The sequence below is a fragment of the Talpa occidentalis genome, unplaced genomic scaffold, assembly GCF_014898055.3.
Source record: "Talpa occidentalis isolate TD23 unplaced genomic scaffold, MPIMG_talOcc4v2.1 talOcc4.9, whole genome shotgun sequence".
NCBI classification, from domain to species: Eukaryota; Metazoa; Chordata; class Mammalia; order Eulipotyphla; family Talpidae; genus Talpa; species Talpa occidentalis.
In genome coordinates this window covers 31158666-31174471 of record NW_023605305.1, presented here as the reverse complement: position 1 = coordinate 31174471, position 15806 = coordinate 31158666, and the positions used below count along the sequence as shown (strand labels likewise).

General features: G+C 35.1%; 1 protein-coding gene across 7 annotated transcripts in view; it reads left to right on the top strand.

Annotated features, from left to right (window-relative positions):
- Window positions 1–15806, top strand: part of LOC119235247 (AGBL carboxypeptidase 4) — a 940458-nt gene that overhangs the window by 490 nt on the left and 924162 nt on the right. The window contains exon 1 of one of the 7 annotated variants that reach the window (XM_054691773.1): window positions 310–326. The exons of the other annotated variants lie outside the window; for them this stretch is intronic. The gene's annotated coding sequence lies outside the window, so the exon portion shown is untranslated. Of the gene's footprint in view, window positions 1–309; window positions 327–15806 lie in introns of those variants that run through there. 7 annotated transcript variants of the gene reach the window in all.

Genomic DNA, 15806 nt, shown 5'->3' with positions numbered 1-15806 from the left:
CACCTGTAATTGGACTGATCCTCGGGGTTGGCTAAATCATGGAGAGGTTGTGCCAGTTCTATGGGAATGCAGGAGGGCCCCCTAAAGGGGCATCTTTTGAGAAGAGGGAGGGTCTCATTTTAGGAGACAGGTGTATGTGGGAAGTGTTACTTTAATATCAGGCAATCCTGTGCACCCATTATTTGTGTTTTGGGGAAGTTTACTGCCTTTAGGTTACAGAGAAAAAGTATACAAAACCTCATAGGGTTCTAAAAAGGAAAGAGGCTTGAAGGGACTCCCAGAGCTGCAATCCTTTACAACTCTATCAAAGGAGGCTGGAGCCTGAGGTGAGTTTATATGCAATCAAGGATCTTGAAGGTCATTCAGAATTACAGAAGGAATCTAGATATCTTGGGTGGGAGATAGTCTTTGAGCTTCAGGGAGACTGACAGGAAGGAAAACCCAAGATCCTATTTCTGAGAGTCCCTCATGTGGGTATGGCTGGGCTTGGGAAGACAGTGACTTAAGTGCCTTACAGGGTCATAGAAGAAAGCAAGGGTTTTTATACTCCTGTGTATTGGGAAGGAGTTTGTCCCTAAAAGGGGTTGGGAATTGGAGCCTCAATCCTAGTGACATCCGTATGTAAAAAAGCACAGGTTTTGGAGATATGAGTAGTGATGGGTGGTGGAAGTGGCATACATAGCCTTGTTTGTGTCCTGATTAGATGTTATGGTTATAAAAGTGGCCCGCTTGAATTATACAGCCCTTGGGGGCAGGGGTGGGTGATGGTGGTTATGGTATGACCATACAGTGGCTGTAACTGGGAACTGTATTAAAACATCAGGAATGACTCAGACCATTATCTCTTGAAGACCTGCATATTTTCCTTTCTTTCTTGGCATCTCTGTTACTTGCACCAAGTACTCATTTTATTCCACCTGTACTCATTTTATAGTTTTGGCCCTCTCATAACTTGAAAATGCCTGTTCCTTTCATTCATCCACTCAACAAATATTTGAGTGCTAACTATATGGCAGCCACCAAGTTAGGCCCTGGAAACTTCCTACTTCTGATTCATTTTCCTTGTTCTTTTATTTCCCCCCTAGAATTACCACTTTCAACATATTTATTTAATCAATTTATTATTTTTAGTGCTTATTACCTATTCCACTAGAATGTAAACTCCATGAAGGCAAATATCTGTTGTACTTATCAATCCCATGTCTAGAAACCTGGCATGTATTACTAAATAGTTTATTAATAAAATTATTAATAACCATTTCCTAAATGAATAACAATGACCTGATATTGTGTAGAAAGTCAAGAAGCTTACTCCAAGGAAATGATATTTTTGCCAAGATAAACTAGGGAGTGAAAAATAAAGAGAAGGGCAAAGAGTGGTCCAAGTGGAGAGAAAGCATGTACAAGACTCTAAGGTAGGAGGAAACATGCTGTGTTATGTTAGGGGAACTGAAAGGAGAAAAGTGTAACAGTAATGTAGGGCAATAGGAGGAAAAAAGAGGTGAACTAAAGCAGATTTTTCAGAGCCTTATAGGCTATGATATAATCAAGTGCAAGGGGTTAAGATGCAACCTGTGAAGCTATCTGCAGCCACTGCAGCATGAGTTTAATCCCTGGCCAGGGAGCTACCCACATGGTGCAGCAGACCTCTCCTGGCTCACCCTCCCCTCCCCTCAGCAGTGTATTTCAGTTAATCTGTCTGTTCTGTTCCCCACTCTGTTTCTGGTGAATCCTCTCACTCCCAGCGCCTCTGGCCTATACCCCAGTTCTTGTATGCATAAATAAACAAATCTTTAAAAAAAAAGTAAGAATAATAGGCAACCACTGAAGATGACTAGGCTCATCAAAAAAAAAAAAAAAAAGAAAAGAAAAAACAAACTGGCTGCACTGTGGAGGCTACAGAAGATACAGGAATAGAAATAGAAAAACTTGTTAGAAGATAGCAGTAGAGATGGAGAGCAATATTTCGAGATAAAATTAATAGGACTAGTGAGAGATGTGGGTATTTGGTGGTGTCACTATAAATAGAGGGAACAGTGGATGGAATGTTGACTAGGTTTGGGAGGGATGATTATGAGTTTGGTTTTGGACATATGTCTAAAGTATCTTTGAGACCTTCAAGTAAATGGAGAGATTGACAAGGCAGTTGAATTCACAAGAAAAATCTGAGTTGGCAGAGAGATAATTAATGAATTCCAAAGCATGTATGTAGTTGCCTCGGGGGAGAGTGAGGAGTGGGGAGGATAGGCCTGAGATCAAGTGTTGAGTAGCGGCAATATTTTAGTGCCTTCCAAAAGACAAGAAAGCACAACAGAGGAGGTAAGAGGGTCAAAAATAAAGTGTCCAATTAATGCATGACATACTCAGTGGATTGAATACTTGACAAGTAATGTAAAAAGGAAGACTGTAAAACTAGATTTAGCGACAGATTTAGCATTGCTGGTAACCTTGATGATAGAGCATCGATGAAAGCAGCAATCAAACTATTTAATTTCTGAACCACAAGAGAGAGAATCTGGTTTAGATACATCGTCTTTTCTTACCAGGTCATGACATAGATCACAAGTCAGTGTTAGATTGAGTGCCTTTGGGTTAGGTGTCCAGGTAGCTGATTAGAGTCACCTGACAAAATATGGCCATCTAGTGATTGCTCATCTCAATAGCTATAATTAACATTTATGAAGTTTATTCTGTGCTAGATATTGTACCTAAGTGCTTTATATATATATATTTTTTAAATAACAAATTTTATTTTTGTATTCCCCATACAATTGCAACCCCCCCACTCTGACCCCAATCCCTCCCCTCCCGCCACCCACCCCCCAAAAGTGTCTCTGGTTCATAGTTTTTTGTTGATTTTGATTTTCACTTTCTTATAGTTATTCATTTTCCTGGTCCCTTATTTAAGTTTTTTAGATTCCTGCTATGAGTGAGACCATCTGGTATTTTTCTTTTTCTTTTTGGCTTATTTCGCTGAGCATGATCCCTTCCAGCGCCATCCATGTTGCTGCAAATTGCATGTGTTTATCTTTTTTGAATGCTGAGTAATATTCCATGGTGTATATGTACCACATCTTCTTTTTTTTTTTTTTATTTATTTGTTTGCTGGTTTGTTTGTTTGTTTTTTGTTTTATACATGCACTGGGTACAGTCAGAAGCGCGGGAGGGCGAGAGAATTCACCAGAGCCAGAGCGGGGAGCAGAGCAGGCAGAAGGACCGAAGCACACTGCTGAGGGGAGCAGCGGGCGGCAGGAGAGGTCTGCGCGCCATGTGGGACCCTCCTCTGGTGGCCGGGGAGCAGCCGGGGATCGAACCGGCGCCGCAGAGGCCGCGCGCAGCTTCGCAACCCAGCGCTCAACCGCTGCGCCACCGGGGAGGCCCATGTACCACATCTTCTTGATCCAGTAATCTATTTTTGGGCATTTGGGCTGTTTCCAAAGCTTAGCTATTGTAAACAGTGCTGCTATAAACATAGAGGTGCAGGTGTTCTTTGGAATTGATGTTTCTGTGTCCTTTGGGTAAATACCTAGGAGTGGAATTGCTGGATCATATGGAAGCTCTATGTTTAGAAGGTCCAGAAATCTCCACACAACTCTCCATAGTGGTTGGACCACTTTGCACTCCCACCAACAGTGCAGAAGAGTTCCTTTTTCTCCACACCCTCGCCAACATTTGTTGTTGCTAGTTTTTTTAATATGTGCCATTCTCACTGGTGTAAGATGGTATCTCATGGTAGTTTTGATTTGCATTTCCCTGATTACAAGTGATGTTGAACATTTTTTCATATGCCTGTTGGCCATTTGCATTTCCTCTTCAGAGAAGTTTCTTTTTAGCTCTTCTGCCCATTTTTTGATGGGATTATTTTCTTTGTTGTTGTTGAGTCTCATCAGCTCTTTGCAGATTTTTGTGATCAGTCCTTTAGTGCTTTATATATTTTAACAAACTTCCATGTCATAACTACTCTCTAAGATATTATCTCTTTTATATGTGAAGAAGTTTTAGCACAGAGAAGTTAAAACGACTTGTTCAAGATCTGCAAATATTTAATATTAGAGTGTGGGGTTTTTTTTTTTTTTTACATTTTCCAGATCCATTATTTGGCTTTATTTTTGAATTCTGAATGTTACATTCTAAAGAAATAATAATCATGGTGAAAATTCCTGCTCTGTAGGAAATTTTATTTTAAGCTAAGCATATGTTAGCAAGGTGAAGGAAAAAGAACTGAGAACTGAGGCTTAGATCCTTGTTTAAATCTTTTTCTGCAACTTTTTAGAAGTGGACCTTGAACTCATATTTTTCTGATCCTCAGTTTCCATATCTGTTAAATGGGGATATCTCTAGGGTAGTTTAACTATTAATTTAACTGTTAGTAATAATAAAACCCCTTAAAGTTAGCCATATGTAGACTATTAATTTCAGGCTAGATTGTACCTGCTTCAGTTTCTCAGATTCTTCTTCCTCATCTTCAGCTATCACAAAAGAGTTTTTTTTTTAAAATTAACTGGTGAAATAATTTGTTTTCCTATATTGCCCAGTATGTTCCTTTTGTGTCAGCTCATACTGATCAGAAATTTTAGAATGCTACAGACTCTTAAAGTGGCCTGTGCCCTGAACACCTTCCCTTCTCTGTGAAGTACATGAGTATTTTTACAAAAGCAGCTTCAAGGTATCTGATATCATTTGCAGATAGAATCTTGAAATTTTCCAAAGTCTTAGAAATTAGAATGTTTTCTGTCTTTTGTTAGTAGTTGGGCAAAAATAGTTAAGGCTTTTTGGATTTAGTTTTCTTGTTTATAAATTGGGTATAGTAACTCCTAATTTTCTAGTGAGAATTAGAGATGGAAAATGCACAGTATTTTACATTCTTAAAGCAATGGTAAATTAATTGGGGGGGGTGTGTGTGTGTGTGTGTGTGTGTGTGTGTGTGAGCCCTTCCCTGAAAGCTAGTTAGTTAAATTACTTTTAAAAGAAGAGTAAATTTAGATTTATGTTTCCTTATATGGCAGTCATGATGCAAATGTATTTCAGAATTCAGAATTTTTTATCATGGAAAGATGAGATAGCATATTATACCTCAGTGGGTTATAGGACAAGTTCCTTATAATCAAACACATAATATCACATTTACAATAATTGAATAAAAGTTCTGAGTAGACTTTATTCACATCAATCTAGATTAAGGTTTGGTGACAAATTAGTTTTGACACCAGAGTTATGAAAAGTACTTTTTTTTTTTTTTAAGAGATTAGGGATTTTGGAGTTATGGAAAAGGGAATGTGGCCTTAAATAATTTTATCCCTTTTTAAGACATATTTTTAAAACTTCAGATTAGTTTTTGTCACCTTTAAGTTTCTGTAAAAACAGTGAGCATAGTATTAAAGTTCCCAAAAGTTTTAGGACAGGAAACACTTCTTTCCCCATGAAGCTTATGTGCTTGTTTCTTCTAAGATGCGCTGATAATGTCTGTATATCTGAGATCTATGATGTTGAATTTTCTTCAGTGTCACTTTCATTGAGAGATACTAGAGAGCTACATGCATAAAGATCAGAAAGATATCAATATTTTGCATATATACTCTTAACAGCACAGTCTTATGTGCATTCCAGAATAATTTTATTAATTGTTAAATTTAAGCCCAGGAGTAGATGTTACTTTTAATATTGATTAAAGAAAAAATTCACTCTTACCTGAATTCTATGTTTTTGATTATAAAAAATTCTTACAAATGTGAAAGCTTGTAATTATTCATTGATGGTGTTCACTGTGTGGGGATATGTTTACTTTTCATATTTCCCATTTATTTGATAGGTCTCATAGAAAATATTCTTAAAACTCTAAAGGAAATGTTTATATTTGTCATAAATTTTTGAGAACCTTTGATTGTGAAATTTTGAATCTCTAAATAGGCTTTCAAAATAAGATACTTGCTTGTCAATTGAAGGAAAGCAGTAAAAGCAAACACAAAAATGTATCTTAAAATTTTATACAGGATTGAAAGTTTTTATATAGGATTGGAGATTCCTAAATGAAGGCTTTCAACAATGTTATGGAGGAAGGGAATGGGGAATGACTGTTTTGGGGAAGGGAGTGGGATAAACAATCTGCCAACAAGTACATTTTGTCCATTTTTGATGAGTCTTAGAGTCACTAATTATATTAATCTCTGTGTCATGGCTTTGTGGAAGAAAGCCTTAATATGCTATACATACATGTAGATTTTTAATAATGCACACCTGAAACTTATATACTATTATAATGAAATGTTACTTCAGTTAAAAAATCATTATATTATAGACTATGATAGTCACTTAAAATATTTATTTAAAAATATGTATTGAGGGATTATATTAAATTCTTGAAATTCAGAGATGTATTAAAGTTTCTGTCTTCAAGGAGTTCCCATCACAGTGGAGGAGATAGAGTTATAAACTTATCATCCAGACAATAATAGAGTTGTACACAAAATTCTCCCATCAAAGTCCTAACCAGGCCTGATCCTGCTTAGCTTCCAGGATTAGATGAGATCAGAAATGTTCAGAGATGGCAATAGACAGACAAAATTCTGAGGCCAATGAATGGATCCCCCACAGCCTAATGATAGTGTTAGTAATAGTTTAATAAAACTTCCTGGAGAAAGGTCCTGTGGACTGAGAATTGATGAGAAGGAATTATCCCAGTGAAAGTGGTAGGCAGAGGGCCTGGGAGTAGAGAAGAAAAATGGAGGTCAGAGAGAAATGTGTACACACGACTGTTGTGGGGTGAGAGAATAAAGCTTATTCAGAATATTGCTCGTTTTGCTCATCTATCAAAAAAGCTAAAGACTTTATCCTCTTCCTCCCCCCTCCCCATTAGTTCTTAAACATTTCTGGAATCTTAGATTCCTTTGACTAGCTGATGAAAAGACAATTCTTTTTCATAAAAATGCATGCCATGTGTAAACACACAAATATTTGAAAGTTATTACAAGTGATAATGTTTATCCCAGAAACCCAGGTTAAAAAAAACCTATTTTTTAGTAATGAGGTTACATTGAAGAGTCTTAAATCTTCGAAGTATGACTACTATGATGGAAAGTATTCATCTAATAAGATCTAAGAACAGGTTCAAAGCAAATTTTAGCCCCCGAATTACTTGGTCAGCTGTCTGTTATGTCCTTTTATCTTCTGAGTAGTTATTTTGTTTACCTAATTTTTCTCATTTTGCTTCAGAGTAGATCTGAAGAAATAATACAAGTTTACATAGGAAGGTTCAAGTGAGATTGATTGGTTAACTTACCATGTGACTGAGAAGCAGTTCTTTTTGATTCCAAAGCCAGCTTTTTTTCCCATTCTTGAACTTAAAAAAAAAAGCACAGATAAGGTTGTAGATTGTTATATTGAATGTTAGAGTCCCTTAAGGGTCTTAACCAGTGTCACATAGCTAGCAAGAAGAGGAGCTAGAATTATAATCTAAGTTTTCTGGTTCCCATTCATAATCATAATTATATTCTGCCTTGAAGTGGAGCGAGAAAAATAACCAAATAATGAACAAGCAATGACCTTTAAAAAACAAAGTTATTTCATAAGCCAGTCTTTTGCCATTTGGAGATTAATTCCTTTCTATCAGGCATCCTACATGTTTCTTGTTTAATACTTGCAAAATTCCTGCAAGTGGTATATATATTTCAGTTTTGCATATGAAAAATTTGAAGTTCAGAAAAATTAGATGGAGCAGCTAAGGCTACACAGTGATAGATGTAGAGCTATAACTACAACCCAAGTCTATTGGTTCTAAATCCGTTGGTGCTCTGCCCTACTCTGCTTCTTAGATTTGTATCTTGGATATAAGATCTCATTACTGACAGAAGGGATTCTCAAACAGTAGAACTTAAACTAACATAAAATTTTCTTTCTCAGAGGAAGATGAAGTACATACCTTAATTTTCAAACAGTGAATTTATTAAACAGTACACCTTTGTTTCTAATAGTCATGGGGTTAACAAAGTTTCTCATCTTAGGCATTTCTATGTACTCATCTTAACTGGTGCTGTATACTAGAGAGTAAAATAGCAACACATGTATGTACACAAATATGTAGCTTGCTCCATGGTAGGCATTCAATAAGAATTTTAGGGCCAATTGAATGAAAACATTTTTTATCCATAAATGTTATGTTTAAATATTTGAATTTAAGTTTTGAAAGCTGAGGCTGTTGATACAAAGGGAATAAAAAGGAGAAACTCTGGACATTTTACAAACAAAATGTCTTAGTTAACTATGATGCAAGTACAGTTAGTGAACTGTGGATGAACAAACTTCATTTGGAGGTGTCTGTCTCTTCAGTGCTCTTGAAAGACCTGATTTTATTCATGTTTAAAATGGTGATACTGCTCGTTTACACAATTAGAGTTGTGGGGAATGTATATAATGCATATGATAAAGTAGAAAGTCTCTTAACCAATTCACTGGATCAATTGATGCCTGCTATTCTTTGAGACATGCAGCTTTGATATGTTTAAAAGGCCTCTCTGATGATATAACTATGCCAGGTGTCAGAAGAGAGCAATTTTATAAATGTGTGTGAATAGGACATGGGCTCCTCTTATCATTCCATGTTTTGCAAATATCTTCTCCCACTTAGTAGGTTTCCGTTTCATTTTGTTGATGGCTTCCTTTGGTGTGCAGAAGCTTTTTAGTTTGGTGCAGTTTTTGTTTATATTTTTGACACCAAAAGTCAGTCTCAAAAAAAAAAAAAAATCATCTCCAAGACTAACATCATGGACCTTACTACTTAAGTTTTCTAGGAGTTTTATGTTTTCAGGCCTTACAATCTCCAGTCTTTTGTCCATATTGAATTAATTTTTATGTTGGTATGTAATAGTGGTCCAGTTTCATTCTTTTTGTGTGGTTGTCCCGTTTTCCCACCACTGTTTATTGAAGAGACTACTTTTTATTCATTGTATAATCTTGGCTTCCTTGTTGTAAATTAGTAGTTGTCATTAATTGGGTGGCTTTGTTTCTGGATTTTTTTGTTCTCTTCCATAAACCTGTATGTCTGTTTTTATGTTGATACCTTACTGTTTTGATTTGTATAGCAATTTTAAAAGAATTACTTCCTAGAAGTTGATTTAATAAGGTCTTAACAGAGGAATTTACTTTCCTTTGCATGAATATTTGCTAGAGTTGCTGCCAATTTTAAGTTGTGTTTCACTGATTATGCCTTTTCTGCTACTGGGAGATTTTTATTGATCAGTTATGTTTTTAAATTGAGTGAGTGTCTTCAGTTAAGGAACTCAATAGATAATTGAGATATTATATATATATTTTAATTGAAATCTTAAGTAGTATGTTCTTAGAACAGAACTCATTAGTGAGCTAGATTATTCCAGGGGTCAAATTAATTTTTGGCTGGAAGGGGAGGGAAGAAAAAAGTTTCTTTATCATACATACATCCTTGCTCTTTGAACTCAGCAAAAGTTGTTTTTAGTGAACTTAGAATGCTGTCATCTTGTTGAAATGTAATAAGTAAAAATTTGTTAAGATACAGAATTTTAAAGTCATTTCTTATTCAGGTTATGAAAATTTGCCAACCACCCGTGAAAGCATATTATTCTCTTAAGATATGAGAATGAGATTTCTTGTATTAAGATGGCAAAAGCACTCTTATTTAGTGGGGCATCTGTTCTGTGCAATTCATACTATGAAAGTTTAGAAGTTTCAATCAAATTGGATTCCAAAAAATGGTAACGTGTAGTCAGGATACATTCTTTTTCTTTCTGTCATAGCAAGCTAAATATCTACATATTGATGATTTTAATATATATCAATCCCTTCTCTTTTTAAAGAAACTAGAAATTAGTAAAATCTGTAAACTTTTTATTTCTATATTTCCTCATATTTCCTCTATGGGCTTATTTTTCTCATTGAGTACAAGAAATTGACCTGTATAAACCTACATCTTTGTTTCCTTTTTTCTTTCCCTTTTAAAAAATTCTTTTTTATTGCTTGACTATAATCTGTCTGTCAGACATATAGAGATCTCCTGGTTCTTAGGTGTTACATGTCTAAAATGGGTGTGCTACTTATGATTTCCAACTTTCTGGGGTTTTATGAATATTTAGTACCAAGGAGAGGCATTAGTCCAGGAAAATATAATTTAAAAATACATAAATCTGAATAATCATATTTGATTTTTGAATACTGCAGTTAAAATGATAAATCAGGTTGAAAATCCATCATTTAGTCACATTTACTGAATCTGAGAAAACTATTATTTACGAAAGTAAAGTAATCCTTGGGTGCATCAGGGAGTCACCATACTTCATAATTGTGAAGTTATCTTTATGTTTGCCTTGCAAGTTTTTAATTTTGAAAAAAATGTAGTTGTGTAGAATTTAAATAAACATAATTTTCATGTTGCTTAAATTATGTGTTAATTTTATTTGGATTATACTTATCACATTTTTAATTTTCAAGTTATTTTGTGTATATCTTTCCTTATTTTGCAATTTTTTCCTTACAAGATCATAAGGAAATTTATATTAGGCATAAGACAGTATTGGGTGAATAAATTGTCAGACTGGGCTTATGAGGAAAACCTGTCATTTCCCTCCACATTGACTTCTTTGGGTTTTAGGACAGTAACATAATTATTATTTTCTTAGTTATAATAAGATTTTTAAAACTTAAATTGACTTCCATACAAAAAGTAGGGGCATAGGAAACTTGAGGTTCTTACCTTCTTTTAATGCATACCCTATTAGCCAAAGCATTAAGGCGAAAGGTAGAAGGTGGTTGTCCTTTTGTCTCTAGTACACCAGTCCTTCACAGTTAATTACTCTGCCCACAGCCTCTGTGACCATGACTCAGAACTAGGACAGACTTAAGGATACAAATAAATGTGACTGACTTAGGGATATGGTGCTTTTCCATAGACTGATTATGTAAACCAAAGGTAAAACCATTTTCTTTTTGTCCACTTGACACTCCAAACAAAGCTAGTGACCATTTTTTTCATATATGTGTTAATTTATCAGATACGTGTTTAGTGGAGCCTTCTTTTTGGGATGAGAAAGTGAAATAAAAATTTCATGTCAAGAAAAAGGCTAATGCAGTAGGTTCTATCTGGGACATTTCTGGTCTTATGAAAGAGAAAATGAGCATATTAGAATGAAGCATTGGTTCATATTAAAGCTTTCAGTTGAAAGTGACACATGCCACTTCTCACATTTCTGTTTAAATCTTATAGCAAACCTGATGTTAACAGAATGGGGTATGTAATCATGCCATAGGGAGAGAGAGCAAATATTTTGAAGAATTCTACACCTTGTGACAGGAAAGACTGTTCTTGGGTGAGAAGTATTAGAAGAGAGTATTATAGATAGTTAAGGCACAAATGCATGCGGTATATTTAGGAGTTACTAAGTATGTCTGTTTTTCAGAAATAGAATAAGTATAGATAGAAGATAGAATATATCTGGTGGAAGAATAGAAATTGTCAAAGTTAGAGAGGTGGAGGGTACAGTTGAATTTGAATTCCAAACTCATATTTCAACTTGATTCCATTCAAGACTAGGCTTTGGAATGAAATCTCTACCTTGGCATTCCATATGTACAATTTTAAATTTGCAACTAGTCACATTAAAATATAAAAGACAGGTGAAATTAATTTTAATACTTTTTTAACTCAATATGTCCCACTCAACATTCTTTATATTTGCCTTATTCATCATTTATTTCCAGAACTTAGTGAAGAAGTAGCCAGGAATTCTATAGTGGTTCACTGTCAGCTGGGAAGGGGTAGTTTGTTTTCATAGCTTGGCCACCCAAGGGGGTTGCTTTTTTTGGAAAAGGGTGGTGTAATAATAATCTGCAAGCAAACACAGAACTGATAATACCATTCCTTCTCTCATTTCAGAGATCCTAGGGTAGGAAAAAATGAGTCACTTCTTAAGATGACCGTAAGAGAAATAGTGCCATCGAGAGAGCCAGGTTTTAGAGTAGGGAAGCAATGGCGAACATTTAATAAAGAGTAATAGGAGCATTGAAGAGCGTTTATAAGAAGTGAGGTCCTAGAGATCATTTTTGTGTTAGGAGATAGGGGGCTAGATTGGGTAGCAGAGTGGTTAGACAGGTATAAAAAGTCGAGATGGCAGTGTGGAATTTGTATCAGTTATTCTTAGAGAATGCTAAGGGAATCATAAAGATTCATTAGGTTGGAGGAGCGTGTTGGAAGGTGGGCTTGAGGAAACTGAATGAAGTGAACTCTTCTGGTATTCCATACTGGTGAAAAGTAGTTTTTGTGCTTTGGGAGCTCCTATGCCAGGTGGGAACAGACTTTGGGAAGGTTTTTTATTGATCATTGTCCCAGATGGTTAAGAAATTAGATAATACAAAAAACTTGAGGATTTAAGTGAGAAGAGCTCAGATAGGTGGTGACAATGGTGATATTTCAAAGTAGATAGTCTTGATGACTGGATATGATGAAGGAAGAGAAGTTGCTCTATCAATATTATGAATGCTCATTATTAAGCAAACGTATTTAAATATCTAAGCCTGAGAAAATCTTTCAAGGTAAGTGAAGTTCCAGAGAGGAGAGAGAAAAAGATCAAAAAAGGCTGAGTTTTTAAACTGTGGGCTTCGTAAAATAAATGGTTTTATCGTGGGAAAGATAGGTTTATTTTAGGTATGTTGATTTCGAGGTAGTAATGGAATATGTGAGAAGACTTGATGAGGATGCAGTTAGAAATTTGAGATTTGACTCTGCAAGAACTATGGCAAGAGCCATGAAAAAAGATAAAACCAGTAAAGGTGTGAGTATATATATATATATACACACACACTCACACTATCTGAGTAAGTGGGCTATAAAAATTAAACATTTGTTTAAAGATTTTGAAAAATAGTGATATGTAAATTTTGTAAATAGTAAAAAGATTGTGATATATTCTTTATTAGAATCAATTTTATGTCATGTGCAGATATGAAAGGATATTTTTATAGATATACTGAAAGCAATAGACACACACACACATATATATATGAATTGTATGTTTGTATATCTGTTTTAATATATACTAAAACTAACATCCTGCAAGGGGAAGTCACATGATATTGCCTCTAATAACGTTGTATGAGGTCCTTTGGACTTAAAACATTAATAAGTGATGCTTTTAATGTACCACATACTATTTGGTATTATGAATGAAGGGTTATTATATGTAAATATTGCAGTAACGTAATAGTCTGGATTAGATGATATTCTAAATTTCCCTGGCTTCATTGGGAGTTTCACTTACAGATTTTTAAGCAAACGTTTATTGAGAGCCTGCTTTGTGCTAAGTATTTTTCACGTGTGCTTTTCATTTGGTTCTCAAATGGTTCTGTTAAGTTTGGGTATTTTTACAGTTAAGAGGATACAACTTTAATATGATATGTCAGTAATGATAATATTGCCACTTTTATAGCACTTTAGAATATATGCCACAATTTCACATACATAATTCATATTAGTACAAGAGTCATTGTGCTAAACATGGGCTGTAAGTTACCAAATTCTGAAGTTTATTTAAGCTTATAAGCCTATTGTGAAGAGGACATTATCATCATTTTTGCAATGAGGAACGTGAGTCTCATGTTCCAGTGAAATAACTTGACCAAGGTTACAGGCCTGATAAGTGACAGATCACAGATGATTTTAAGTACATTATACTTTAATTCATCACACTTGACATCAAAGTCTTGACAAAAATTGTATGCAGTATTTAAAAGAAAATTGTATGCAGTATCTAAAAGAAAATAAAATGTGGAAAACAAATGTCAGTTCAGAAAGAATGTAAAGAAACTGGGATGGAGTTTAGAAAGAATTGGGATTGAAATGGCTTTATGTGAAATTGGTGTTGCAGTTCAGTTTGTGCTCAGTGCCATTATGGGAATCATACCAACATTTGATACTTCCTTTAATCTGTTTGGATTGTTTTCCAAGATTGTTTTGGAATACATTAATGAGGCAGGGATTTTAACAGATGATTTTTGGCTGTCTCCCCATTCTTCACTACCTAAGTTTATTATGCAGTTACTCTTCTAGGAGAGAAAGAAATAGAAATTTTTATAATTGAAGCATTCCCAGTAACATCCCTCTTTTAGGTTTGGCCTCTCATTGTTATGACTGCACATGCTATTCCTCACTGGTAATAGCCCACCAGAGTCTTTTCTTCCTGGGATGGGCATCAAGCTGCAAATCTCCCTAAGATCAACCTTCTTTACCCGTCTTGTGTCCTCTTTCCTCAAGATTATGCCATGTGCTATTTTCTGAGCAAAGAATCCATTATTTTATGTTGATGAATGACCATCCATTATTATACCTTTCACCCTATTTGGGATTTGAAGGATTTGAATGGTGGCACTGTCAAGCTGTGTAATCTTGGTAACTTTGATATGGTAACTTTGGTCTCATTTTTCTCTTATGAAAAATGCCACAAGTGCAAGTTGACTTCTAGGGTTATTGTGTAGGAGTACACATGTAATGCATTATTAAGTCATTTTTTGTAGTTTTATCTGGATACTCAAAACTTACTCTAATGGGCATTTCAGGTGTGGTGGTTTGCTGGGGTAAAGAAGGATTCTTGAGTACATAACACAAAATATAATCTAGAGCTAATATTATTTCACTTACAGTTATACTGTAAGTTACACTTTAAAGACACTGAGATGGAGTTTAGAGAGATTGGAGATTGAAGTGATTTTTATGCTACAGAGCTAGAATTTTTTCCAGATGTACTTTGGGTTGTCTCTGCCAAGGACCAGGGGCAGCCTCCCTATGTGTTTCTTACCCACATGCCTCTTCCAAATGTTTCCATAAGTCTCTTCTTCATGTGTCTCATTTCATATGTCTCCTTCCATGTGTCCCCTTCCCTCTCGTTCATCTCCTTCCGTTTATATATCCACTTTGCTCCTTCCCAGCTGCCTCCCATTTAGGAAGTCTGGTTCATAACAAACTGGGATTTGTAGTCCATAGTGTTGTGTATTAGTTGAGGGGGGGTGTGTGGAGAAAATGGCACCTGGTCAGCCCCCCTCTCCCTTTTGTAGAGGTGCATCTGTAACAACAATATGTTAATTATAATCTCAATTTAAAAAGCCCAAATGACATCAGCATTTTTTCATTTTGCTAGAAGTGATCTATATCATAGAGGGGAAAAGGTGCATTCTAGTCAAGACCTGTCTTTATTATAGCTCTGCAAAGCCCTGGGAACTGCAGGGAAAATAAAAAGCCCAAGCAGGAAATTGACTAAGTGACCTTACAGTTCTTTTATTTCTTCATTCTCTCCTGAGGAATACAATGAAATTGACTGTTGGTATTTTCATATAATATGTAAAAAAGACTCAATAAATGGGCCGATAAAAACTTGAATTTGAATTACATTCTTGATTAAAGAATAGAGAACAAGTTCAAACTATTTTTATTCTCTTTGGATTTTACAGTTCTAAACTGTTTAAAAGAAGCAAAAATAGATATATATTCATGTTTTCCTTTTAATATATTTATGAAATTGATGACATACTGTTTTAATTAAATATATATCTATATCTATCTATCTGTCTATCTATCTATCTATCTATCTATCTATCTATCTATCTATCTATCTAGCTAGCTAGCTAGCTAGCTAGCTAGCTAGCTAGCTAGCTAGCTAGCTAGCTGGCTATCTCTCTATCTACTGAATGAAAAGACTTTTATTCTCTGTAGCAAAGGCCTTTTTCTTTTCTTTGAGCCTTTGCATACACTTTTCTTAGCTTAAATAAGTGACCAAAATTTTGGTTCCCTGACATAA